The sequence below is a fragment of the Podarcis pityusensis genome (assembly GCF_964106645.2).
Source record: "Podarcis pityusensis genome assembly, chromosome: 15".
Classification (NCBI taxonomy): Eukaryota; Metazoa; Chordata; class Lepidosauria; order Squamata; family Lacertidae; genus Podarcis; species Podarcis pityusensis.
Window position 1 is genome coordinate 42919236 of NC_138040.1, and position 25638 is coordinate 42944873.

The 25638-nt window shown below is 42.7% G+C and overlaps 1 protein-coding gene across 3 annotated transcripts in view; it reads right to left on the reverse strand.

Moving 5' to 3' along the window:
• Nucleotides 1-19034, reverse strand: part of RHOBTB2 (Rho related BTB domain containing 2) — a 52162-nt gene extending 33128 nt beyond the window's left edge. Inside the window, exon 1 of one of the 3 annotated variants that reach the window (XM_080982430.1) lies at nucleotides 18640-19034. The gene's annotated coding sequence lies outside the window, so the exon portion shown is untranslated. Of the gene's footprint in view, nucleotides 1-4362; nucleotides 4532-6651; nucleotides 6766-18639 lie in introns of those variants that run through there. The other 2 variants (XM_080982428.1, XM_080982431.1) reach the window with 2 other exon arrangements.
• Nucleotides 19035-25638: the final 6604 nt, after the last annotated feature.

Genomic DNA, 25638 nt, shown 5'->3' on the forward strand with positions numbered 1-25638 from the left:
TTCACTAAGACCAGATCCTGCTTCAATGGCTGTCTGGCTTAACATTTGAAACCAAGGTTATCTATAAATAGCATTTTTAGTTCCAAAATTGCATTTGTATTAGATGTGTGCCTTCAGCAGGAGAAACAAAATAGCAGCAGGGGCATGTGAGGAACACAATACTAAATCTCAGGATAAGATTTAAAACCTCAAGCCGGAAAAGCAGAAGTCCACTCCCCCTATTAAATGGGGGAAGGTGAGGCAGAGCCCGGCAGAGTCTGTGGGGGCCTGTTGTCTGCGCCAAGTCCCCTGCCTTCAGCAGTTGGGGGTGGGGCTTGCTGCCCGTCTCAATTTGCAGGTAATGTTAATTCACCTCAGTTCCATTTTAAAAACATAGGTTAAAAGTTGATGTTGAATTGACATAAATGAATGGCGGTTAAGAGTGCCTAGGTAGGACTGGGGAAACCCAGATTCAGCCATGAACCTGATTCAACCCCCCCCCCCCCCGAGTGACCTGGCGCCTCAACAGAGAGACGGAAGCTGCACGGCAGAGCACATGCTTCCCATTAAGAAGGTCCCATCTCCAGGTAGGGCTGGTAGAAAAGGCTCCTGCCCCAAACCACTGGAAACTGCTGCTGCTAGTCTGTGTAGATGAGGGGCGGCCCTCCAGCTATTGTTGGATTGCCAACTCTTGTTACCCCTAGTGGTCAAAGATGAAAGGAGATGTCATCCAGAAACATCTGGAGGACCACAGGTTCCTTACTCCGGGTGTAAACAGGACTGAGCTGTTTACACTTGACATAAGGCAGCATCCTGTTCCTCAGGTGAACTACTTCACAGGATAAAATCTGAGAAATAACCATTTATGTTGCCAGGCACCTTGGAGGAAAGGGGTGAGAGATGCGTATGTGACAAACAAAATGTGCTCAGCCGTAACAATCAAGCAGGAACTCTATGAAATCATCTAAATAGCAGATTCCAGTGAACAAACACGGCAGCGGGGGCTTGGACTCAGTGCACTCAGTGGGCCCACCTGCTGTTGCTACAATCCATTCAGTTGGTGGATATGCATTAATTTTATTACATTTGTATCCCATGCTTCCTCCAAGAAGCTCTAGGGGCTTACATGGTTCTCCCCCTACTCTTTCTGTCACCACAACCACCCTGTGAGGTAGGCTAGCCAAGAGAAAGTGATTGCCCAAGGTCACCCAGAGAAATCGCTGGCCTCTGATTCACAGTGCCAGAGCTCCCTTCAGCTTTGAAGAAGGATGGGATCCTCATGAAATAATGCTAATGACTGTGCTGTACCCAGACGTAAGTGTGCTCCGCTTTCTGAGCATGTACGCAGGCAAGGCAAGGAAGGAGTCCAGGGAGAGAGGTGCAGCTGTTGGCATGAAACATTTAAAGGTTTGACTCCCCACTGAACTGTAGCTTCATACAGTATTCACAGCCTCATACAGTATTAAGAGCTGCCAGTGCCATATGAAAAACTGTGGAAAAAAATGTTCTATTTGGACATGGTTTTGCTTTTAATAGCATATCCCATAATTTCTCTCCAACCTCCTGCTGCTCCCTCCCTCTGTTTTTTTAATCACCAAGAAAACTTGCATAAAAATAAGGTAATATTACCAGTAATATTTCACACTTTTCTTTTTCAAGTGCTTTGCAATGCATTAATTTTCACCATGCATTCATAAGACTGCTAAGTGTTATCAATGCCCTCATTTTCCCCTTCTTTTCTTAACCCCCCCAAACAGTGGAAAACTGCAGTGCAGAGAAGCAAAAGGCTTGTGTTTTAAAACACGTTGCTTGACTTTTAAGAGATTCATTGAATCTAATTTATTTATGGTTACATTTACATCTTGCTTTTCATCTTAGGAGTTCAAGGTTGCATATTTGGTTTCTCCCTGTCTTCCTGTTTTATCCTCACAAAAACCCATAGTTTGACCAAGTGGCTGGTGTGCCTTCTCGGTCTGTAGCCCACATGGCAATTCCTGATGGACAACTTTAAGCCCCCTCCCCCCCCTCGCTCTGCCTTCTGATTATTATCTTTAAACCAGACTTGGAGGAGACAGTCCAGCTCTACAGTAATTGAAAGATAAAGAACAGTAAGAAGGGAGAGCAGGGTGGGAGGCTAGGCTTGACGTTAGCACTTGTACAGCACAGAGGATTTCTGCAAACAGAGAACTGTCCTATGCAAAGTAGGACACATGGTCTCCCTACCTCTGGTATAAGCAAACTTCATAACTGTTGAGGGCTTATGCATGTCACAAGTAGAACCTTGCCAGTGTTTCTTGCTGCTGGTGAGTGAACCTCAAAAGAACTGAGCACTGGTGGCTTGGAGAACAGAGGGCAGGGTATAAAATGATACAGTTTTGAGAGAGATGATTAGAGAACAGAGATGGGAAAAACCCAAGGCTACATTTGATGAGGCAAGAGCTCTGCCTGTACTTCCACGGGAGGAGGGAGGATAAGGCCCCCAAGTACAGTGTATCCAAAACACCCCATTACTTTAGATCACAAAACTTAGGATCTATCCATCAGACTTGAAGCTGAATTTATACAGTAATAGAAATTCCTTTGTAGTGTTGGAGAAAAGAGTGGATCCCATGAGCTGGCATTATTCGAAACAGAGATAGAGATTTAGTATCTACAACATCAACCCAGAATGAAACGCATTAAGCAAACTAATCAAAGCATTTATAAGGATCATTTTCTGGCAACAATGAACAGGGAAGAAAAGAAGACGCCGGGTCCACAGAAGCTGTACTACGTAGAGCTGCCTCTTGAGCAATGATTGCTGACTGTCCATGTCCATCTTGGTTTGCACCATCTCTTACTTGTTTTTACTTTAATTTCCCTGTCAAAACTCTGTTGAAAACAGAGTTGCTACTATACACAGAAAACAGATATGGGACTTTGGAGAGAAAGATGGAAACATGGGTTTTGTGATCTTGAAAAGATATGTGTTAAAGTCACCAAAAATGCATTGAAGCTTCTCTCCCATCAGAAAGACACCCCAGAGACAATCACATTGCTCCCACATACACTCCTACTTCCCTATTAAGTTAGCCAATTAAGTTAGCCAAAATGTACAAAACTAATTCAAGTATGTGTTGGGAGTGCAAAATGACATTTTTTTCATATGTGATGGACTTGTAAAAAAGCTAAGGGCTATTGGAAAATGATATATAATGAGATTAACAAGATGTTTAAGTTGATGATTCCCAAGAAACGCAAGGCAAGTCTTAGGGACTCAGAAAGAATTAGCAAGCTTTCCTTGGTGGGTTTTACATGTTGCTACAAAAGAAGGGCAAAGTGAACATCATCCTTCATACTGATGGCTGAAGGTCCAGCAGACAACCTCAGGTCACAAGGTAGCTTGGAAGGGGCAGAACAATCTTGTTCCATTAAGTTTAGCTTGAATATTAACCCCAACATATTATAATTAACGGTGCTCTACAGCATTAATTTGATGACTAATGCCCATTTGCTGACTCCTGCTTAGGGGAAACTTTCACTCCCTTTCCCCCAGACCTCTTGAAATACAAAACAAAGATAGGCCACAAGAGATGTTACACTGTCATAGAGCAAAGAAGAGAAATGGAGAACAATCAGAAGGAATGCTATTATGTAACTTGGGTATGAGCTTAGTTCCATCAAATTAAATAGATATATGCCCATTAGTTTTGATCAGAGAAAGGTCAAGCCCCAGATGGTAAGAGCTCATGGGGCTGGCCTTAAATATCTTGGCAGTCAAGATGAAAATGCAAGAGTCCTGGCTGAAGCAGCACAAACAGTATACAATGCTTGCAAAGCAATTTCATTGTCACCACCATATCTGCTTCACTGTCACATGAAATGTGCTGCCTCCTGCAAACTGTTGCCCTACGCCAAACTTCCCCAACCTGATACCCTCCAGATGTTTTGGACGTCAGCTCCCATCTGCCCCCAGTCAGCAAGGTCAGGGGCAATGAGAGCTGTAGTTTAACAACTGGATGGCACCTGGTTGAGAGAGGCTGTCTCACACAGTCACCTGCTGCCATATAATACTAAAACTGCCCCATGCACAGAAAAATCCATTATCCTCTTTGCAGCCAGCAGCCCAACCATGTGATGAGTGGGGAGGAATTGCCAAAGGTTGAGAAGCTCTTGCTTTACACCTCTTCTCATCTCCAAGGCATGGGGAGTTTCACCACCACAGTTCTGTCACTGGAAAATGCTCCATTACACCCTGATGGGTCTTACTTTTGCTATAAAGAAAAGCATTCTGTCTCAGCTTGCCATAATTCTTAGAATTCCCATTTGCAGAACACCAGCAGAAAAGGGGAAAACCTTAGGAGATGAGCTGTGAGAAAAGATGGGACTGACCCAGATGGTTACCTCTACACAAATTCTGCAAGCGATGAACTTGTTGCCTTACACCCCGGGTAGCGTGAGTCTCTCTGTTCTTCTTGATCTGTCACACTGCATTGAAGCTCCAGTGAATGCTAACTGGTGAGCACACAGGTAAGCTCCATTTTATAAGCAACTGCCCATGTGATCTGAACAAATGTCCCAAGGTTGAGAGCTTTTTCTTTTCTTTTCGGTAGGAGAGAGAGAGCGAGAAAGAAAAAGAAAAAGGAGAGAGAGAGAGAGAGAGAGAGAGAGAGAGAGAGAGAGCTGGGAACTAAAACCTGTTGAACCACAATCAAGGTTTCAGCTCAGTAGAAAGGAATTTTCCACTAACAGGAATACACCTCTGTGTTTAAAAACTGCCTGGTCCTTTGAACAGGAGATCACAGCCAGGGCAGGAGGATGGATAAAAGAAAAGAATACAGAACAAGGCTCTGTGGATGCCATTTGAGTGCATGAGAGCACAGAGAAAGTGCAGGGTGCAGACTGCAGCTTCCAGAGAACTTCAGCTTTTTTAAAAGAAAGGAAGAAAGGAAAACATAGCGCTCAAGGATGCACTGATAATGTTTTAAGGGTGGTGGGCCAAAGCCTCAGAAGTGAAAGCAGGGAAGGGGGCTAATTAAAATTTCCTATGGGTGGAGGCCGGGCTTCCTGGTGGCATACAGAGTTCCTTCCCCATGGATAGCCAAATCAGAATAAGGCTGCAGTCTTGAACTTTCTTGGGAGTAAATCTGATTAATGCCAAGGCGGCTTACTTCTGAGTTTATGTATTTTATGCAAAACAAGAGAAACTCAGGCCAGAATCATATACATTCTTACCTGGAAGTAAGTCCCATTGAACACAGTGGAGCTTGTATTCTGTGTAGAAATGCATAGGATTGCACTGACAAGTTCCTTTCCACTATTTTAAGGGGGACCTCAAGGCATATCTATTTCCCCATAACTTTCCCTCAGCATTTTGCTAAGAATGTAAGTGGTTCTCTTATTTAGTTGCTTTTCTTGTGTCTTTTCCTTCCTGGTCCTTGGATGTCTGTTTATTTAAACCGTAAGCCTGTGGGCAGGATGTTGTCATTTGCTAATTTTATGATATATACTGTTTGGGTCCTTGTTTTTTTTAGGTGTTTCTGTCATAGGGATTTAGGATGCAATCCTATCTATTTGCCTCATGCAACAAGAGGACTTGGGGAAGGGGCTATCTGTCATAGGTGTGTGGAACTTTTGGTCCTCCAAATGTTGCTGAACTACCACTCCTGTCAGCACCAGCAAGCATGGCCAATGGCCAGGGCTGATGGGAGTTGTTGTTCAGCATCATTTGCAGGGCCATGGCTGGGTCTATATGGGCACCTTCAAGAGGGCCTGGAAGCTAATCAGTAAAGCTGACACAGAAGAGAGTGTGCCTCTACCAGATGTTCATTCAGAACTGGCCCATACACCTTCACTCCATGGTGGCTCCCCTTTACTACATACACAGCCCAACAGGACAACAGCAAGAACCCGCCAACAGTGTAAGAATCAATATGGCTAACTTGACCTAACAACCCCTCCCCCTCCCCCTCACACGTACAAACAGCACCCAGTGCAGTCAACTGAAGTCAACCAACCATGCCCGTCCCCCCAGGTTTTCTCACCGACAACAAAAACTAATAAATGAATAGAAAGAGAACCTACCCATGTGACACTGAACCCAAATCCTTGTACATACACTGTGTAAAAAAATGAGAGTATACTGCCCCCTTTTCTCTCTCCCCACCTCTCTTCTCCCCCAGTCTTATACTGTACTGTCTATAAGATTAGCAGCTCACATTGAATATAACTGATCTGTAGAAAGGACTGAAACGGAGATGTTGAATGTACTTATGTAACCCAATAAAATCTTTGATAAAAACATTTTTTTAAAAAGACAAAGAACTGGCCCATGTGAACAATGCATCATTAGTAGCATTATCCACTTCCAATCTTGGCACTAAAAGAAGACCTAAGGCTCCAAATAAACATGCAGCATGTACTGTATTTCCAACACACATTACTGAGTAGGACAATAAAGAGGGAACAATCCTGCAAGACCCCACATTGCTTTTTAATCTTTAGTGTCCAGTTATGTAGACTACACATCACACTGCTAGTCTCTAAAATGTAATAATTGGTACATAACAACTTTCCTAAAGAATCTATGTTAGATCAGGAAACGAGAAAAATGTGGAGCAGCATTCTATACAGAACACAGCAGGAAATAGTCTCCCTTGATAGTCTCCAAAAAGCCAAGAGTCTTCTACTTACAAAAGGGTGTCTCCCAAGCAACCTCAGTGGGTTTGTAGTCTTTGAATCCTTGAGTGTGAAGTCTTCTTCACAACAATACCTCCTGTCAGTTGTGTATCCCTGGCAAGTCACAGAATCACAAATGCACACCTTGCCTCTGGTTCTTGTTTTATAGTCATGCAAACAGGTACTTAGGATAAGAAAGAATGCAATTAAGTCCTGGGAAAGGGGGAGGAGGCAGTAGTGGCAAAGGAAAGACGGCTGAGTAATTGTAAACCTCAAAGGTGAGCATCCCACAGAGTATGGCTAAGTGTCTGGGAACATGTTAGAGATGAAGGTGATTCAGTGGGAACCAAAAGATGTAGAGTCAGCAAAGGATGGCCAATGACCAGGTTATTTAAACGGGGTGGATGAACTGCAAATGGCATAACACTAATGAATTATTGGTATGTTGCCACTCAGTGAGGGGGCGGGAATCCATAAGAAATCTCCATTTAAATGGAAAATGACAATGTGCGTACAAAGCTTAAGTGCACTCAAGCCATGGAGATCAGGCCAGTATATGCATTCATTTTTGTATGTTGTTTACTGCAGGTGCACGCATCAGCTGACTCTTGAATTTATAAACTGCTGGGCCTTGGGCATCTCTGCATCCACAGCTGTTGTCCTTGATCTTTAGCGACCTTACCAGGTATACAGAAGTCTGTGCTATTTGTTCAGATGCAGGTGGCAAAAATTATAGAGGCATATGTTCAGAACTGTAATCGCAAATATTCCACCAGGAAATGGGGCAGTGCCAAACCTCCCAGCCTGGTTCAGAGAAATCAGGAATAGCAAAGTAGTTTGTACAGGACCAAGGGGCCAAGGGCAAAGATTTTCTCCTTACATGGCAACACTTGCTTGGATTGCAATTAAATCTAGAAAAAGCCAGTCTTTGAGTATCAAGCCTTCAGGCGATGTAAAATTTCTGGCATATTAATGCATCCTTCCACCCTGCCTGACTTCTCATCTGCAAATCTCTAATATTGCACTGCCCATTTGGAGAGAGACTTCTACAACAACCTGCCTGCCTTCTTAAGCCATGCTATTTATTATTTATTACATGTTTACTCTGCCCTTCTTCAAGGAGTTCAGAACAGTTCCTCTTTCCCTTTCCCCATTTTATCACCACAACAACCTTGTCCGGTGGGTTGGCTGAGCAGTACTCACTGGCCCAGTCTTCATAGCAGAATTGATATTTGGACCTGGCTTTCCATAGCCTTTGTCCAATGCTCTTAACAACTATGCCACACTAACACTTTGTGCATTCAGTCTACTCTTAGCCTTCAGATTGGCATCTGTGCAGCCAATGAACCCACAATTTGATCTCCACCATCTCCGTGCCAGCCTATCTATCTCTAACTGCTGAGGTGGAGGGCAGGCAAAAGTGTATCTCGTTTGTATGCTGCAAATGCCAGTAGCTGCTGGTGAAATTGCTGTTCTTCTTGAGTAAGGTGAATGAAATGCCATTTAATTACAGATATTCCCTCTTTTGGAACAAGAGATTGGCAAGCCAAAGTCAAATAAGTACAGAAAATGCCTGTTTTGCCAGTGTAGTTCCTGTTTGGTCCACATAGATTTTATTGTCTGTGATCGCACATACTTTTAAAAATACAAGACTCAATACTGCTGCATCTGGTCCCTAATTAGTTCCTCAATTAACTAGTACATTTCTGTTCTGTTTACAAAGTACAGCTCTTGAAGAATGGTAAACAAGGGCTTCTTTCTCTAATAGCAGCACTTGTATAGTGTGCTTCCAAGGTTCTGAGAACTCCTATCCCCTTAAAATTAAATTAAATTATATAATAATATTTTTGATCAAGCAACTGGCACTCCCCAACAATCACAAACATGTTTTTTAAATAAACAAATGCTTATTAGCATAGTGTTTGTAAGTGTTCAAAGCACTTCACATGCATCATCTAATTTTATTCCTTACAAAAACTCTGTAAGGTGGGTCAGTATTATTATTAATAGCAGTATTGCAGTTGGAGGGACTGAATCAGAGACAGGCATGTACCTTGTTTTGCAGTAGAACAATACCTTTATCAAAACTGACCAAAATGCAACAAGCAAGCAAGCTTTCAAGTTTGTACAAACTCTTAATTGGACTGGAGGTTAAGCAAAATATTTGAAAATGTGTAAAGCAGGGTGTGGGAGATCTGTGTTGCTGAGGCATATGGAAAAGCAAATGGAAAAACAGCCTTACAATGTATTAAGATATATTTTGCACAGATTTGCAGTTGTGCCCTATGCACGGTTACTCAGAAAAAAGTACCACTGTGTTCAGTGGGGCTTGCTCCCAGAAAAGTGGGCATAGGATTACAGCCTTTCTCAGGTTAGGTCATGGCTGGTGCAGTCAAAGTTACAGAGACCAAGCAACGTTAGTTGCTCTTCTTTTGAAAATATAAATGACACCCACAGATACTGCCAAAGGTAGAGCAGCTACTGTTTCTTTCTGCCAATAGCCTTTGGTGCAGCTTGAGAGCTTTTCGGAAGGAGCAAGGCCTAATCACGCTTGTAACGCCTCCTCCAGGCCACATTATTCTTTGACCCAGGTCCCTCCCTCTTCTAGTGATTTTGCCAGGCAAGAATGTGTCTCTGAAGTGTAGGAATGCCTCCTGCTCATCTGGATGGAGGTGGGTGGATGTGTCCGTAGAAATCTGGTTTGTGTGTGGCTGGAATGTAGCTTAAGGTGCAAAGGTAAGAATCACATCCTTTCATCTGCACACGTTTGCCTTTGATCCTACCTGTCACTGCCATGCAGCCCCCCCATAAGGTCATGTATGAAGGAATGTGGCCCATGGGCTGACAAAGCTTTTCCACACCTGTTCTAGTTGGTCCTCCCAATGTTGCTATCCTTCTTTTTCTTAGTTCCTGTCTGCAGCGTCTTCTAGAAGCCTCTCCCTCTCTGTTGCCCCTACCCATTGTTTTACATGGACATCCGTTCATCTCCAGTTTGTTACAAAATACACTCAACCCTGTGTAATTCCCCCACCACTTAGAGCTAAGGTTGTGTGAAAAGAAGTATACAAAACAGTAGTGGGATTACAGTGGTACCTCGGGTTAAGTACTTAATTCGTTCTGGAGGTCCGTTCTTAACCTGAAACTGTTCTTAACCTGAAGCACCACTTTAGCTAATGGGACCTCCCACTGCCGTCACACTGCCGAAGCATGATTTCTGTTCTCATCCTGAAGCAAAGTTCTTAACCCTAGGTAATATTTCTGGGTTAGCAGAGTCTTTAACCTGAAGAGTATGTAACCTGAAGCGTATGTAACCCGAGGTACCACTGTATTTAATTTTCACCAGTGTAGGGACCTTAGTTCCTTTAATGCCTCAGGAAACACATTTGTTTGTGTCCGTTTGGGGAATTTAGTGATATTGTGCGGCTAGTACTGATGAGCTAGTAGCGCAAAGACAACACTGTTTCACAATGATAGTGTGGGAGTTGATGGACTAGTTTTTTTATGTGTGGGCAGTCATGGTCCTTTGAGGTTCCTGCCCATCCTCCCCAAGTCTTTCTTAATAGCATAAACACTTTCTTGCATCCCATGCGTTGTGCAGCTTGTTGTCGATCATTAAGGGCACAAAAAGTATCAGGACGTGACTTATCTCAGGCGGAGGCAACATATTAGAAAGATGTTGGATGGCCACTCTTCAATGTTCAAGAAAGTATTAAGGCCCTGAAATTTCTTCAAATATTACTGGTGCTTACTCAGCCAAACAGTAATGCACCAATTGCACTGACCACTGGTGTGCTTCTGGGTCCATGGCTGAGAGACTGCCTCTCCATGTATTAGCCATATGCAAACTCTCATAAATCCCACAATGGTCAAACCTGGAGATTACAAAGTGTAGATCAGGGTAGGAGAAAGGGGTGGAATCTATATAACAGATGCCAAAAATACTCCTAGTGACAGCCACAACTTGTTTCTCAAAAGTCAAAACTGGGTCCCAGAATACCCCAAGGCTGATTAACCTGGTTAGATGGAGATACCACTCTTTTCTTTCTTTCTTTTTAAATAATTTTTATTAAAGATTTCTTAGTTTACAAAAATACATGCATTGTCTCTTTTTTCAAGCTGCATTTTCTACAGATCAGTTTCATTTGTTGCGAGACGTTAGTGTTGCATGCAGTATTAGGTTGGGAAGAAAAGAGGGGGGAAGAAGGGAAGGGGGAATGGTGAGTTGGGTGGCAATAAATGAATTTCTTTCAAGACCCAAGAATTCCCCACCAGTGTCACTTCTATCTTGACTGCATTTCCTTTTATGTAGTCAACATTGGTTTAGGATAGAGATGGCAGTTCCTGGGTAATTAGATAATGATATAGAGAGAGCTGGGTGTTGCCAATATATCAATGATGCCCAGCCCCAAAGCTCTGGCATATAGATATTAAATAACATTGGTGACAACATTGTACCCTGTGAAACCAAATTAATTGGTTCCCATGAGACAAAGCTAGGTAATGTTGAATCTACATACCTTCAGACAGAAAGAAACCAAAACACAGGAGAGCCTTCCTTGTCACAGGAACTGAATGTGTCAATTGGCTTGGGTTAATGGTATGCTCCACAACAGAAGCCACTAAGGTGCCACCCATTGGCACAAAGGTGCCATTGAGATCTGGTCCTCTCGCACCTGTGAAGCCTTTAAGCCCCCCCCCCCCTTGGTCATGAGGTGACAAGGGTGGTTAACTTTTACTCCCTTGGAAAGTACATAGAGCAGGAGGAGGAAGTTGGAAATGTGATGCCTTTTCCTGTTTCATTTCAAGCTCTTTGTGTTTTTCCAGGCTCAGATTAATTCTACGGGCTCTGAGGTTTACACAGATTCCTTTAAAAAGTGAAGTTTTTATGCATGCACTTTCTCCCCTTCAGTGTCTAGGGGGTAGGAGTTGCTGATCTCAGAAAGAGTGGAGAGACGTTTCCAGAGGGGTGATGCCCGTAGCACTTGCTCAAAAATCCAAATGTGCCCATGGACCTAAAAAAGTTGCCTACACACAGTATCAAAACAACAGAGAGAGAAATCCAGCAAGAAAATCAGGGGGACATGGTCTCTGTTGATCTCAAAAAAGGTATAATTCACCAAGTTAGTCAAAGCTGCCTCAGTCTCCTGCCCATCTGCAAAGCCAGATTTAAAAGGGTTGAGGAAGAATGCACAGGCCACTCAGCTATCACACACTCCACAGCCTTCTCCTAAAAGGTAAAGTTAGATGCTGGTCTAAAACTGACTAGATCATCCCTGTTTAACCACCAACCATCCCTGGTTGGTTGGGTGGTTGGTGGGTGTTTTTTTAAGTAGTGAGAATACGGGAGGAATGCTATCTTTCTCCAAAGAGGCATTAATCACCCTGGCTTCCCGCCAAGGCTTCCCACCAAGCTTTTCTAGGCTGGTTTTTACTAGCAATGAAGGGCAAGAATCCAAATTACATGCTGTGGGCCTCACAGTGCCTGTCTACAACATTGCACTGATTGAAGCAATAGTGACAAGCAATTGACCCTGACAGCCCCTGCATGAGCAACTTTTTAAAAAATAAAATGACATAATTTATTTACTTTATTTACAAGAATCTGTGCAACTTGGTTAGCAAATAACTATGCACAATGGTCCCCATGAGCATGTGATTCTGTGGACACAATGGTAGGAAAGGAGGAGTGTATTTCTTGCCATTGATCAGAAGTCTATTCAGCCCAGTCTTGTCTGTTCTGACTAGCAGTGGCCCTCCAAGGTATTTCCCAGTTTGGTTTCATGAGAATCGCCAATACAGTTGAGAATGGGACCTTCTATATGTTCAAAACATGTGTTCTGCTACCATTCCTGTCAAGGCTGCAGCCTCAAGCTCAGAGAACTTTCTGATGGCCACATGCCAGTGGTGAGTAGGGCTGGAGACAGAAGTAGGCAGAAGCAAGAGATGTGAATTGTACCTTTGTAGTTTCTTCACGTCTCCCTCTGTTCTCCATCCAGCCAGGCAATTAAGAAATATTATCAGAGTTCAAGGACATATTCCAGCCAGGAGAAATACCCCAGGAGAGTACAAACCAGGGCTAGTGAGGGATATGGATTGAGAGGGTGAGTGACCTGGTGAAGGTTCCAAGAACCAGATAGGAATAGAACGCTACACAGCACTACTACCACAGGTAGCTGCCTACCTGCAAATGGCTTGGAACCATCTGCAGACTACCCCCTGGGTGAGTATCTGATGGTGGTTAGAAGAGGGATGGCAGTCAACTGATTGAGGTTGAAGCCCAACAAGGCAGAAGTCCTGTTTCTGGGGAACAGGGGGCAGACAGGTGTGGGGGACTCCTTGGTCCTGAATAGGGTAGCTGTGCCCCCGAGGGACCAGGTGTGCAGCCTTGGGGTCATTTTGGACTCACAGTCGTCCATGGAGGTGCTGGTTAATTCTGCGTCCAGGGAGGCTATCTACCAGCTCCATCTGGTATGTTGGTAGAAAAAAAGACAGTCATGGAACCGAGAACTTACACAAAACAAATGAAATACCGTGAAAATCCCCGAAACGAGAAGCAATCGACTAGAAATATAATCTTATAGAATTAAACTAAATAACAAAAATCAACAAGTTTAAGGAAAAAATTAGAAAAACCTAGAATTGAACAAAGCCTTAACGGGATGCCAGCTACAAACCTCATTTCACTGAACTATTCAGTTTCCTCAGAAGGAAATAGAGAAATCATAAACCTTAAATGATTTTAAACAAACTCAAGAACAGGGCTGAAATGTTCCCCTGAGTTTACAAAAAAGGTTTGAAAACCTAAATGGCAAGTTTTAGACTCAGTCCTATTTAAAGAAAGCCAAGCAGTAGTAATAAGGAGTTGAGGACTCGGCTGTGAAAACTCTAGTATTGCCTTTACAAAAAGGTTTAAAAAAACGTACTCTGCAGAAATTCAAAGAAAGAAATACAAGATAAGCTGTTTTAGATTTTAAATAAACTCAAGAGCAGGGCTGAAATGCTCCCAAGATGTTACTGCTGATGTTAAAGACTGATACAGGGTGTTTCCAATCACAGGTTTATATACTATACGGTGAATTTTTTTTTTAAAACGTACAGGCCATCTAGTTCAAACAATGGGCGGGATTGTTAAGGTTTGTAAAAAATAACAAGAATAATATTGAATAGAGTTGTAAAAAATTATTATAGGAATGAACTAAAGTCAATATGAGAATTGAGACCAGACGGAGTTAAGGAACCAAATCTAAAAAATACATTTCTTTCTGTAGTAATTGCTTTCTTAAGATATCCGTATTTGTCTCAGGAATTTGATGTTTGTAAATGATAAACCATCTGAAATTTGTTGCCTTGTGTTTAACTTCTAAGAAGTGAGATGTAAGAGGTGCTTCCAACACTTTGTTAAGAATATACTATTTTTGTGCTCTAGTATTCTAGTTTTAACCGTTCTTGTAGTGCTGCCCATGAACCAAAGGTTGCAAATACATTGAATTGCATATACCACTCCTCGGGAATTACAGTTGGTAAATTCTTCCAGTTTAATAATGCTGTTGGTTCCAGGTATAATAAAATCTTTCGTCTCAATTGTTAAACTACACGCTGCACATCTTCCGCATTTAAAATGTCCCTTTATATCACAACCTCGCGGCTGGTTCTTATCCGTTATATCTGCGTGTACAAGCATGTCTTTAAATTTCCTGGTTCTTGGTACGTCTTGTATCAAGTGCCAATGTTTTCTGATTGTCTTAACAATTGAAGTGGATAACGGGGTATAGTCTAGAGCCCAGGTCAGATGGTTATCTTCAAATTTAAATTGTTTTTCCAGAAGAGTATAGCAAGGCCTATTGTGTGCTCTAATCTGTGCTGTTTTTATCACCTGTTGTGGATAACCTCTACCAATGAAATCACGTGCCATTTGTGCACAATTTTCGGTATAATCCTGATGTGCGGTAGAGTTACGTTTTATTCTTAGGAATTGACCGTAGGGTGAATTCCGTTTGAGGTGAAGGGGGTGAAATGATTTATAATGAAGATATGACGGCCTGTCTGTTGGTTTCTTAAACGGCTGAACTGCTAGATTATTTGCCCCATCACGATATACAATTGTGTCCAAAAATGTTATTTTCTACCCACTCTGGAAGAATGGCAGATGAAGGTGATCGAATACATGGAACTGGCGGAAATGACTGGCAGAATCCGAGACCAGGGAGAAGAGTCGGTGAAAGAAGACTGGAAGAAATTTAAAGACTATTTACAGAAATATTGTAAAATTAAGTAATCTTAGAAGGATGTTGGATAGAAACTAAGAGGTTTTTAGCTGTAATGCTTTAAGAGATATGAAAAAAGGTTTGCAACTGGGTAATTTTAATGGTAAGGATTTGCTGAACTACCGTATTTTTTGCACCATAACACTCACTTTTTTCCTCCTAGAAAGTAAGGGGAAATGTCTGTGCGTGTTATGGAGCGAATGCCTACGGATGGTGGGGGGATCTGCTGCAGTCGTGAGAAGAGGATCCATGGTTCCCCTTCTTTCCCTCCTCCGTGGCTCGCTTTGAAACAGCAAAGTGGGAGAAGAGCCGCTGAGTGGGGAGGAGAGAGGGACAGAGAGCCTGCTTCTTTAAAGGAGCAAAGCGGGAGAGGAGAGGAGACTTCTCCTCTTATACCCCTCTTCTGCATTATTAACATCATCCTTCTCCTCCCACCCCACGCGTGTTCCTTGTCCCTTGAGTGCTTTTCCTTCCCTCCCCACTTAAAACGTGGTTACAAAGCACGGATCCACATGGATCCTCAGGATTTTTGCACTGGGTCACCCCAAATTCACCATCAGATCACATAGCATGTCCATGGCTACAGCCTGCACCAAAAAAATCACGCACCCACTGTTTCCTGGGGCTGCAGTGGTGCAAAAATGTGGTTACAAAGCATGGATCCACATGGATCCTCAAGATTTTTGCATTGGGCTACCCCAAACTCACCGTCAGATCACATGTCTGTGGCCACAGCATGAACCACAAAAATCATACATCCACTGTTTCTTTTAGAATATTTTTTTTCTTGTTTTTCTCCTCTAAAAACTATGTGCGTGTTATGGTCGGGTGCGTGTTATAGAGCGAAAAATACGGTAACAAATTGAACTGGAATACAAAAAAGGGAGGTATGAGGAGGTCCGGGGAAATAAGTATAGGGAAGATAGGCTAAGGAAAATTAATGTCCTTTTAACTGTTTTATTTGGTATGTTTCTTTTTATTCTTTACTTTTTTGGTTATATTCTAAAAAACTTTATTCTTTTTCTTTCTGTATTCTGTATTCTTTGTATTTTTTGAAACTTTAATAAATATCATTTTTTAAAAAAACAAAAACAAAAATGTTATTTGTTGGCTCTGAAAGTGAGTTGTAAACTTAATATTAGGATGAATGTTATGACACCATATAAAAAAATTATTGATATTACTGACATTCTTAAATATTAAGAAAAGGTCCATTGCAACTAAAACGTCCATTGTAACTAAAATGGCTGATATAGGGATTTGAAAACCCTCAACCTCAGCACTCTATGTGGGGCTACCTTTGAAGGTGACTCGGAGACTACAACTAATCCAGAATGCGGCAGCCAGACTCGTGACTGGGAGCAGCTGCTGGGACCATATAACACTGGTCCTTAAAGACTTACATTGGCTCCCAGTACATTTCTGAGCACAATTCAAAGTGTTGATGCTGACCTTTAAAGCCCTAAATGGCCTTGGTCCAGTATATCTGAAGGAGCGTTCTGCCCGGACACTGAGGTCCAGCTCCGAGGGCCTTCTGGCGGTTCCCTCACTAGGCAGAGGGCCTTCTTGGTAATTGTGCCTGCCATGTGGAACACTCCCCTGTCTGATGTCAAGAAAATAAACAACTATTTGACTTTTAGAAGACATTTGAAGGCAGACTTACATAGGGAAGTTTAAAATGGTTGATGTTTTATTGTGTTTTAAATATTTTGTTGGGGGCCGCCAAAGTGGATGGGTGGCATATTATTATTATTATTATTATTATTACTACTACTACTACTACTATTACTACTACTACTACTACTAAAGGCTCCAGTGATACTCGATCTGTGAGAACTGGTGAAGCCATGAAAGGCTGCGAGCGTATTTGAGCCCTGAAAGCCATTTGCATGTGTTTAACGTGACCTAGCACTGATGTCTCCTGCACATGCACTCTAGCAAATATACTGTGGAGCACAGGTGCCTGTTGGTAAAAAAGGTCATGTGACCGGCACCCAACTTCAGATGCGTGAGTCAGACCCACGGACGCTCTCAGCTGCTGCAGTTGTGATTATCTCATAGGCGGGAAATGGCTTGTGATTCCCTGTCTGGCTCAAGGGCTTTCCCACACCTTGCTTAAGTAGATTTTTACCTCACCTACAAGCATGCTGTTATTACAGTAATAATAATTGTATACATGTGACAAGAGTACCTAGGGCAGTTATTCTCAGCATTGGGAATCACATGGAGGCAGGTGGGTGGGTCACCACTTGCATGCTGTGATTGGATGCTGAAGACAATGCAGAAGGGTGGAGAAGAAACAAATAGGATTTGTTCACCATAAGCTGAAGTTCTTGATAATAGTTCCCCTCTCTCTCCAGGGGTGGAGAACCTGTCTTTACCCCACCACATTCCCAGCCCTCTGAGGACTACATGCCAACGATGAGCATGTGAATGGGAGCAAAGCTGGGAATGGGCAGGGCCACATTTACACAGGCATTCACCATGCAGACAAGTGCACAGGCCCTTTCCCACGGATTGCTATAGATCAGTTGAGAAATGTGTGTTGGCAGAGGGGGAGGTATTTTCATTCCCCATTGTAGCACTGTGCCCTGAAGGCCAAAGCCAATGCTTAGAATTGTGCCTGGAAATGAGTAGTAGCAAGTGTAGCTCCTTTAAAGCGGTTGAGATATGTTCCAAAGACTTGGCCATAGTCAGCTGCTGTGAACCAAAGATGGCTACTGGTCTCTGAAGTGGTATGACGTAAACATTACCTTTGCACAGTGGGCTGGTTTCTTCACACACACACACACACATACTTTGAAGTGGTATGAGTTACTGGGAAACATGAATGCTTCTTTCTTGCCTGGATGAGAGGGAGGCGTGTGTGAAGAAACCAGCCCACTGCGCAAAGGTAATGTTTACGTTTGTTGGTCTGCACCCTTTAGTCTCTGGCCATCCACCAATGGCATGTGGCCATCAGAAGGGGGTCTATGAAACCCAACAGTATCTGAGACACACTGGAAGCCCCTTGCAATCATTTCAACTATAAGAAACTATCTGTACTCTAGTTACAGATGGGTAGCCGTGTTGGTCTGCCATAGTCGAAGTAAAAAATTCTTTCCTGTAGCACCTTAAAGACCAACTAAGTTAGTTCTTGGTATAAGCTTTCGTGTGCATGCACACTTCTTCAGATACACAGTTATCTGAAGAAGTGTATCTGAAGAAGTGTGCATGCACACGAAAGCTTATACCAAGAACTAACTTAGTTGGTCTTTAAGGTGCTACAGGAAAGAATTTTTTACTATCTGTACTCTAGAGCAGGGCACTCTGTGTTTCCTGTGTTGGGCTCCTTTAATTTAATTTCCCTGGCTTGGAACATTAAATCCATGGAGATCCTTTTGGATCATCCCATCTCAACTCAACTCCCTTACTTAGATCTAAATTTAAAGTATCTCAAACAAATGAATGACCAACCTTATTAAAAATAAAAACATCTCCTGCATTTCTAGTATCATAACTTCTTTCAAAAAATGAATTTGTTCTTGTCCTTAAAAAGCTCTTCCTGATTTTTAAGATAAATCTGCCTTATGTTAATTTAAGCCCAATATTTTTTATCCTAGTCTAATGGCCTATTCAAGTTCTGCTTATCCTTTTCCAGGGTGAACTGTCACCTCACAGACTCCCTTCCTCTCAGATCCTTTGAATAATCATTAGCATAGCATGAGCATCACACATAGTTTTAAAAAGTTAAACATACCAGATTTCTGAAGGTTCGTTTTTCTCTCTCTTTCCTCAAATGGTTTCCCTTCTTTATAATCCTCCTGTCTTGAACCCTGAACCATTCTTCAGCATCCTTCTGGAACGGTGACTGCAAGAACTGAACAAGAAGTCTTCCTTGTTCTGAGCAGAGTTGTGTCATTACTTCACAAACCTGGGGAAGTATGCAACTTGACATGGTCCTGGCCTTCCTGTGCCACTACATCACACTGCTGATTCATGCTCAGCATGTTGCCCATGTAGTGTGATTATTGTGTCTTAATCACAAGACTGGATTCCAGTCATTGGAATAGTAGTAGCCATATTTCCAGTGGTGATGAAAAAAGTCTGAGCTTTTAGATTAATGTTTTAGTTTTCATAAGTGTGTGTGTGTGTGTGTGTGTGTGTGTGTGTGTGGAAAAGGGCTACAATGATAATAATCATTTATCATTATAATCATTGTAGCCCTTTTCTGAACTCATTAATAATAATGATGATGATGATGCTGTGCAATATGCAAGGCTGGCCCATCCAACTCTGCAGAGAGGGACGAAGTGGAGATTTGCCCTGCTTGGCTGCCTGACCTCTTGAGACGCACCAAGGCAATGTCCTAAACCTCTGAGCTACTGAAACGAGACCCAGAGTCTCTTCTAGATGTGGGTGTTCAGCACCTGCCTTGTGACTGAATGTGTGTATGTATGTGTGTGTGACAAATGAAAACACTGTTCCCAAAATAGAATCCTTTCCTCCTGTGAAAGATCTGCAGCTGTATAAACGTTGCCCAGGCAGGAGGTGCCTGTGGCTGGTGGGTGGGTGTTGTCAGGTGCTTTATGTAATCCCTGCACAGGAATTTCAGAAGCCCAGAAATGCTGCTGCTGCTGCTGTGTGCTAGTGCTGCAGCTCCAGCCTCCTCAAGATCCCAAGGTCATCTCCCACAGCCTTTGCTGTGTGATTATTTGGGGGAATTTGTCCATGCATACCAGAGCAGTCAGGTGACCACAATAAAAAGAGCTGCCCAGCATGTGATTCCCAGGCTATTTGGCTGTAGGCCAGTGCAGATTTGAGGTGTGTGTGTGTGTGTGCACATGTGCACATGACCTAAGGTGACCAGGTACAAAGCAGCATGGGACTGCTGGGAAAGAAGCGATTTCAGCAGATGCAGTTTTCCTTTGCCTTTGCAGCAGCATTCTGTGACAAGCTGAGCATGCCAAAACACTCCCTTCTACACAGCCAGCAAAGACGCAGGATCTCTTTACCTTTGCACCTGGTCACCTTAATTTGATCAGAGTATTGGCTTTTGGGGATTCTACTAAGCACAGTAATAGCAAGAGAGTAAAATGGTCAAGTTTCCTCTTCAAATTATCAGGTTTCCAAATGCTTCACATACTGCAAATTAATTTAGGGAATTTCCTGTCACAACATGCAGCGATGTTCACTGGCCTGAATGGCTTTAAAAGAGGATTCATATAAATCCATGGAGAAGGCCGTGGCTACCAGTCATGATGGTGATAGATGGCAGCCTTCCTCTGAGGCACAATAGTTGAGAGAGCGGTGGTCTTTGTGTCCTGTGCTTGTGGGCTTCTGCAAATCTTCTAACTGGCCATTGTGGGAAAAGGATGTTGGACTTATCAAGGCTCTTTATATTCTTATGCAAGGATGGAAACATACAAATGAGACAGGTGAAGCTCTAGAGCAGTGTTTCTCAACCACTGTTCCGCGGCACACTAGTGTGCCACGAGATGTTGCCTGGTGTGCCGTGGGAACAATTGAAAAAATCGAAAGATTTTTAAAATTTTTTTTTTCAAATTTTCGCCCACTAAGCGGGCACCGGACTGTGTCCTGGGTATGGGGTGGGGTTTTTGACCCCACCCTCGGCCAGCAGGGGCGCCAATTGGCGCTCCTCAGGGGGACACCCTCCACTTTTCTGATGTCCGGCCTGTGATTGGTCCAGACTCCAGCCTGGACCTATCACAGTAGGACATCATCTTCCGACTTCCTTCCCGCCTGAGCACAGTGTGCGCAGCAGCGGAGAGAAGAAGACGTCGCGACTCGAGTCACCAGGAGGACCGGAGAAGTTGTCATTTTATTTCTCTTCAGTCTCCACTGAATGCCTTGACTGGGTTAGGGACCCTTATAGCTCAGCATCAGTTGGTGGAAAGGACATGACTTTACAGGAGCAGGAGGAACTAACTGAACTGAGACAAAACCGTGGTTTCAAGCTAAGATTTGCTGATCTACCTTTGGACAGTTTTTGGTTGGATACTGCCAAGGAGTTCCCCCTTCTGGCAAACAAAGCTATTTTGACATTGCTCCCATTTTCCATTACATATCTGTGTGAGATGAGCTTTTCAAGCATGATTGCTATAAAAACTAAATACAGAGAGAGACTGAGAGCTGTTGACGAAGAGCTACGTGTGTGTCTTTCTTCGATTCCAGCCAGAATATCAGCTTTGTGTTCAGCCAAACAGGCCCAGGTTGCGCACTGAATAAAGTATTTTATAATTTTTCATATTTCTGTTTACTTACTATTTCATAATAAAGTAATTATAAAATACTTTCTTTGTGTTTATTTGATTCCTATTCAAGAGAATTACTTTATATATAGTCAATATAGGCACAGAGTTAAATTTTTTAACATTTTCTAATGGTGGTGTGCCTCGTGATTTTTTTCATGAAACAAGTGTGCCTTTGCCCAAAAAAGATTGAAAAACACTGCTCTAGAGTCCACCATCTTCGCTTACCAGCTTCAGTTGCCATTCAGGAAGCCAACCAGCCCGGCTGTTTACACCCTTGGCTGTTTCTCCATGTGAATGGAAAGTGTTCTGGACATCATGCTCCATAATCTTCTGAATAAATGATTAGGGCACATCTTTTTGAGTCAGAACTGGTGGTTTGAAGGCTCACATCTTAGTGAGGAAGGCTGGCTGTCATTTGATAGGCATAGGCATGAAGCAAGGCAGGCAAGCTGAGCAGGTATGCTGGCAAACAGATGCAGGCAATCCAAGAACAATCTTCAAGTCAGCAGGCAAGTTGCACAGGTAAAACTCCACTGGCCGCTTATGTCGCCTGACCATTGCAGAGGCAATCAACTGCAGTACGTCCTTCTGGCCTGGGTGGCACCTAAGCACAGAAGAAAGCAGGCCAACAGCGCCTTCTAATGGTAACCTGTGGTAGGGGTGCATTTTCTACAGCAGGCCACTTGGATCGGGCTGTTAACAATCTCTGGTTCAAGACTAGGAGCTGGCTTTGGCAGATGGGATTTGGCTGGAGGTGGTGGTTTTTAGCAGCCAACGGACATTGAGCTGCAAAGTGAGAGTCAGGACTAAAATTTAATATTAGAAATGATGCACTAGGCAGAGGCAGATTTAGGGGTGCACAACCAGTTTGGTGACACTGGTTGTGGAAAGGGGAGGCTCTGAATTTTGGTCTCGCATGGAGAACCACTGAAATTTAAGGTTTGCCGCTGTGCTAGGAAGAAGAATCTGAATCTATTTTCCTGCAGGTTTGTTACTGTGGGGGTAGTTACTCATTCTTGAACCTGAATGTCTCACAGTAAATGTCAAAACCTGTTCTCTTTTACATGTGCCCAAGTTACAATAAAATAAAAGTATTATTTTCCTATCTTCATGGAATTTTAATTTACAATAAAGGTAAGGATACAAGCAGCAGCAACAATACAGCAAGATTACTAAAGGAATAAACTCATTGATTATGTATATATATTTTAAAAAACACCCCCGGTGTGGGTTTAGTAGCTTATGAGTCTAGGAGACACTCTGCTCCATTGCCTGTGTGATTTTAAAAAACTGTTTCTGTTTGGTTCACTTTGCAAGGAGGCTGCTTGAGGCCTGATAGAAAAGTAACCTCAGGATAAAGGAAGGTGATGCCACAAGTCTTATGCACAGGACATGATCTTTTGCAATCCAATTAATGCAGTCCAAAAATAATTGCAATAGTGTGGCCCTCAGGAGTGGAGCCCATTGTTCAAGTCTACATCTAATCAAACTAACTAACCTAAGAGTGATATTTCTTGACAAAGTGACGGGACAATACAAAATGGTGATAAATAGTCAGGAATATAGTGTTCTCTATCATTTGTCTGATATGCACCACTCCTTTAACAACAGTCTCTGCGAAAACAAAATTATATGTTCTGTTCTAAACTTCATCACTGGCCTGTCTGTCTCTTCTTCAACCCATGACATTGCAAAAGCTTAATCCAGCACGATTGAGTGTAGCTGCCCATTAGCAAATGGTGCAGATAAAATCCCAAAGCCTGGTAGGTAAAAAATCCTTGTGGCTAATCTCTAGTGCTGGCAGCCTGTTGTTGCTGTAAATCTGCTGCCAGAAATGTTATGTGTTGTGTTTACACCCAGGCCAAGACAATTTGGCAGGACTACTGGACATATGCCGTGAACCAGTTGGTTTATTTAAGATTACCTTCTGCTGTGCTTGAATCACTGCATGGGCACTGGCTGAAAATGCTCAGCTGCATTTTACACACATCTCATCTGCGCCATGTTTTGCATAAGACAAACGTTTGTTGGTTGCTTTAGGTCTTGTTTCTGGGGCAGGCAGATCCAAAAGCTTCCTCTGCTTGGAACTTGCAAAGGCTCTGACGTCTCAGGCATCACCTTTCCATATTCCCATTTTAAAGAGGTTGGGAAGAGAAACAGCCATTCTTCAAAATGTGCGCTTCTGTAACAAGTGCACACCAGCTAAAGTTCTGAATCCCAGAGAAATAAATTGGTTCAAACTTTACAGCTGAATAATTCCTTCTTTTTGATTCAAGTGGAACATAATTGGAACTAACATATTGTTACGAGGATTGTGTGTCTCCCCAATCTCCGTCAAGTGGTAGCAAGATGGCAAAGGGGTACCAGCCGCTTCTCCAGAGTCTTTTCCATTGGGAATCAAGACGTGGCAGAAACTGTTGTGCCATTTAAGAAATATGGTTTCTTTTAAACGTATTTACATCAGAGAATTTCAATGGAGGGAGTGCAAAGTTTACAGCAGACATTTCCATGTCTCTGTCCCAGCCTGACTTCAGCCAGCCCGCCAAGATGATTTTGCCCTCCAGACCCAAGAAGCCTCCACATGTAGTTCTCTACCTATTCCCTGCTTCTCCTTCCCAAGAACTAGGGCTGCCTTAGGTTTGGACATTACCATTTTTTGGTGTTTTTGTAAAAAAAAAAAAAAAAAAAAAAAAGCAGCTCAACAATTTTGTGGGTTTCCTAAAAACAGCTCAAAACCTTTTGGGATGGCCTGGTTTTTACTTTTTGAAATATAGCAACCTTGCAGAAACCCCTTCCAAGCAACTTGCCCCCTTCTGTCCGCTTGCCCCCCTCCTCTCTGCTATTCCAAGCCTACTTTTAAAAGGTGATGATTTTCCTGTAACCTACTGTCCTTGCTCAGTGTAACCTTGGGAACCTCCCCCTTTGGCACAGACCCAAGCATTTCCCTCTGATGGGCCATCAACACCTTTGGTCATGCTTAATGGCTTGTATCCCAGGTGAGGCCCTGGCCTGGAAAGGAAGCTGGTTTTTCTGTATTTTCTGTATTTATCCACCAGCTGGCTTCCCCAGCTTCTTCCCTTCAATACTCCAAGTATTATCTAAATTCTACAATATTAATTGCTAACATCACTAACTCTAGCAGTTAAAGGTGCCCTTGCACGCCTGTTACCCCAAATTTGAAACATTATCATAGAATCATAGAATCATAGAGTTGGAAGAGACCACAAGGGCCATCGAGTCCAACCCCCTGCCAAGCAGGAAACACCATCAGAGCACTCCTGACATATGGTTGTCAAGCCTCTGCTTAAAGACCTCCAAAGAAGGAGACTCCACCACACTCCTTGGCAGCAAATTCCACTGTCGAACAGCTCTTACTGTCAGGAAGTTCTTCCTAATGTTTAGGTGGAATCTTCTTTCTTGTAGTTTGGATCCATTGCTCCGTGTCCGCTTCTCCGGAGCAGCAGAAAACAACCTTTCTCCCTCCTCTATGTGACATCCTTTTATATATTTGAACATGGCTATCATATCACCCCTTAACCTCCTCTTCTCCAGGCTAAACATGCCCAGCTCTCTTAGCCGTTCCTCATAATTATGATGGATTGCACCCAACATGTAGAGGTAAGCTGTTAAGAGAATTTTTAAGGCCAGGTTAGACATCACATTCAAGATTGGATCTCTTCATAAAAATTGTGTGTGTGTAATTTTCTAGTTGGGTTTTTGTCTGATTGAGAATGAAGTCTTAATGGACACAAACATTGCCAGCAATTATATCTCCTTTTCAGTTATTTATGCATCTCTCTACACTAGTGAATTTCTGTGCACCAGAACCACTGTCACCATAATTAATAACTGGTCGTGTTCAAAAATCGAGGGCTCATATACCCAGGGAAAATGTAAAATTTGGTAAGAATAAGAAAGTATGTGCATGTCTGTTTGTGTAATGTATACACACACACACAAAAGCAAGAAAGTTTATGTACCTGTGGCCTATTCCCCCTTCCCTCAACTGAAGGAAGTCTAAAATGAAACTGCAACCCTTTTAAGTATAGGTTTGAATAAGTAAGTCCATAGTTTCCAGTTTTTCTTGTGTTCATTTTTTAACATCTCTTGCATACTTTGATGTGTTGGAATCAACAGGTTTCCCACATTGTGCATTGCAGCTCAGTCTGTTATGCTCTTCTATTCTGTGGGAGAGCAATTTTTTGCTGCTACAGTAAATGGCCTGGTCTGTTCCCATGGGAGCAGCTGGAGGCCCCTGTACAGAAATTACTCTGAATGCCCGTACATATTTTAAAGTTAAGTCTGCCTCCTGGGTAATATCTCAGTGCATTAGCTGATGGTCATTTGACCTCACAGACAAACCGTTGGGCTAAGTGCAAAATGTAAACTCTATTATAATTAAACTTTCCTTTTCTTCCATTTTCAAAACATGACTTCTTGCCAGTGTCCACTCTGATGTGAAAGCATTCTAGCTTCACGTCTTT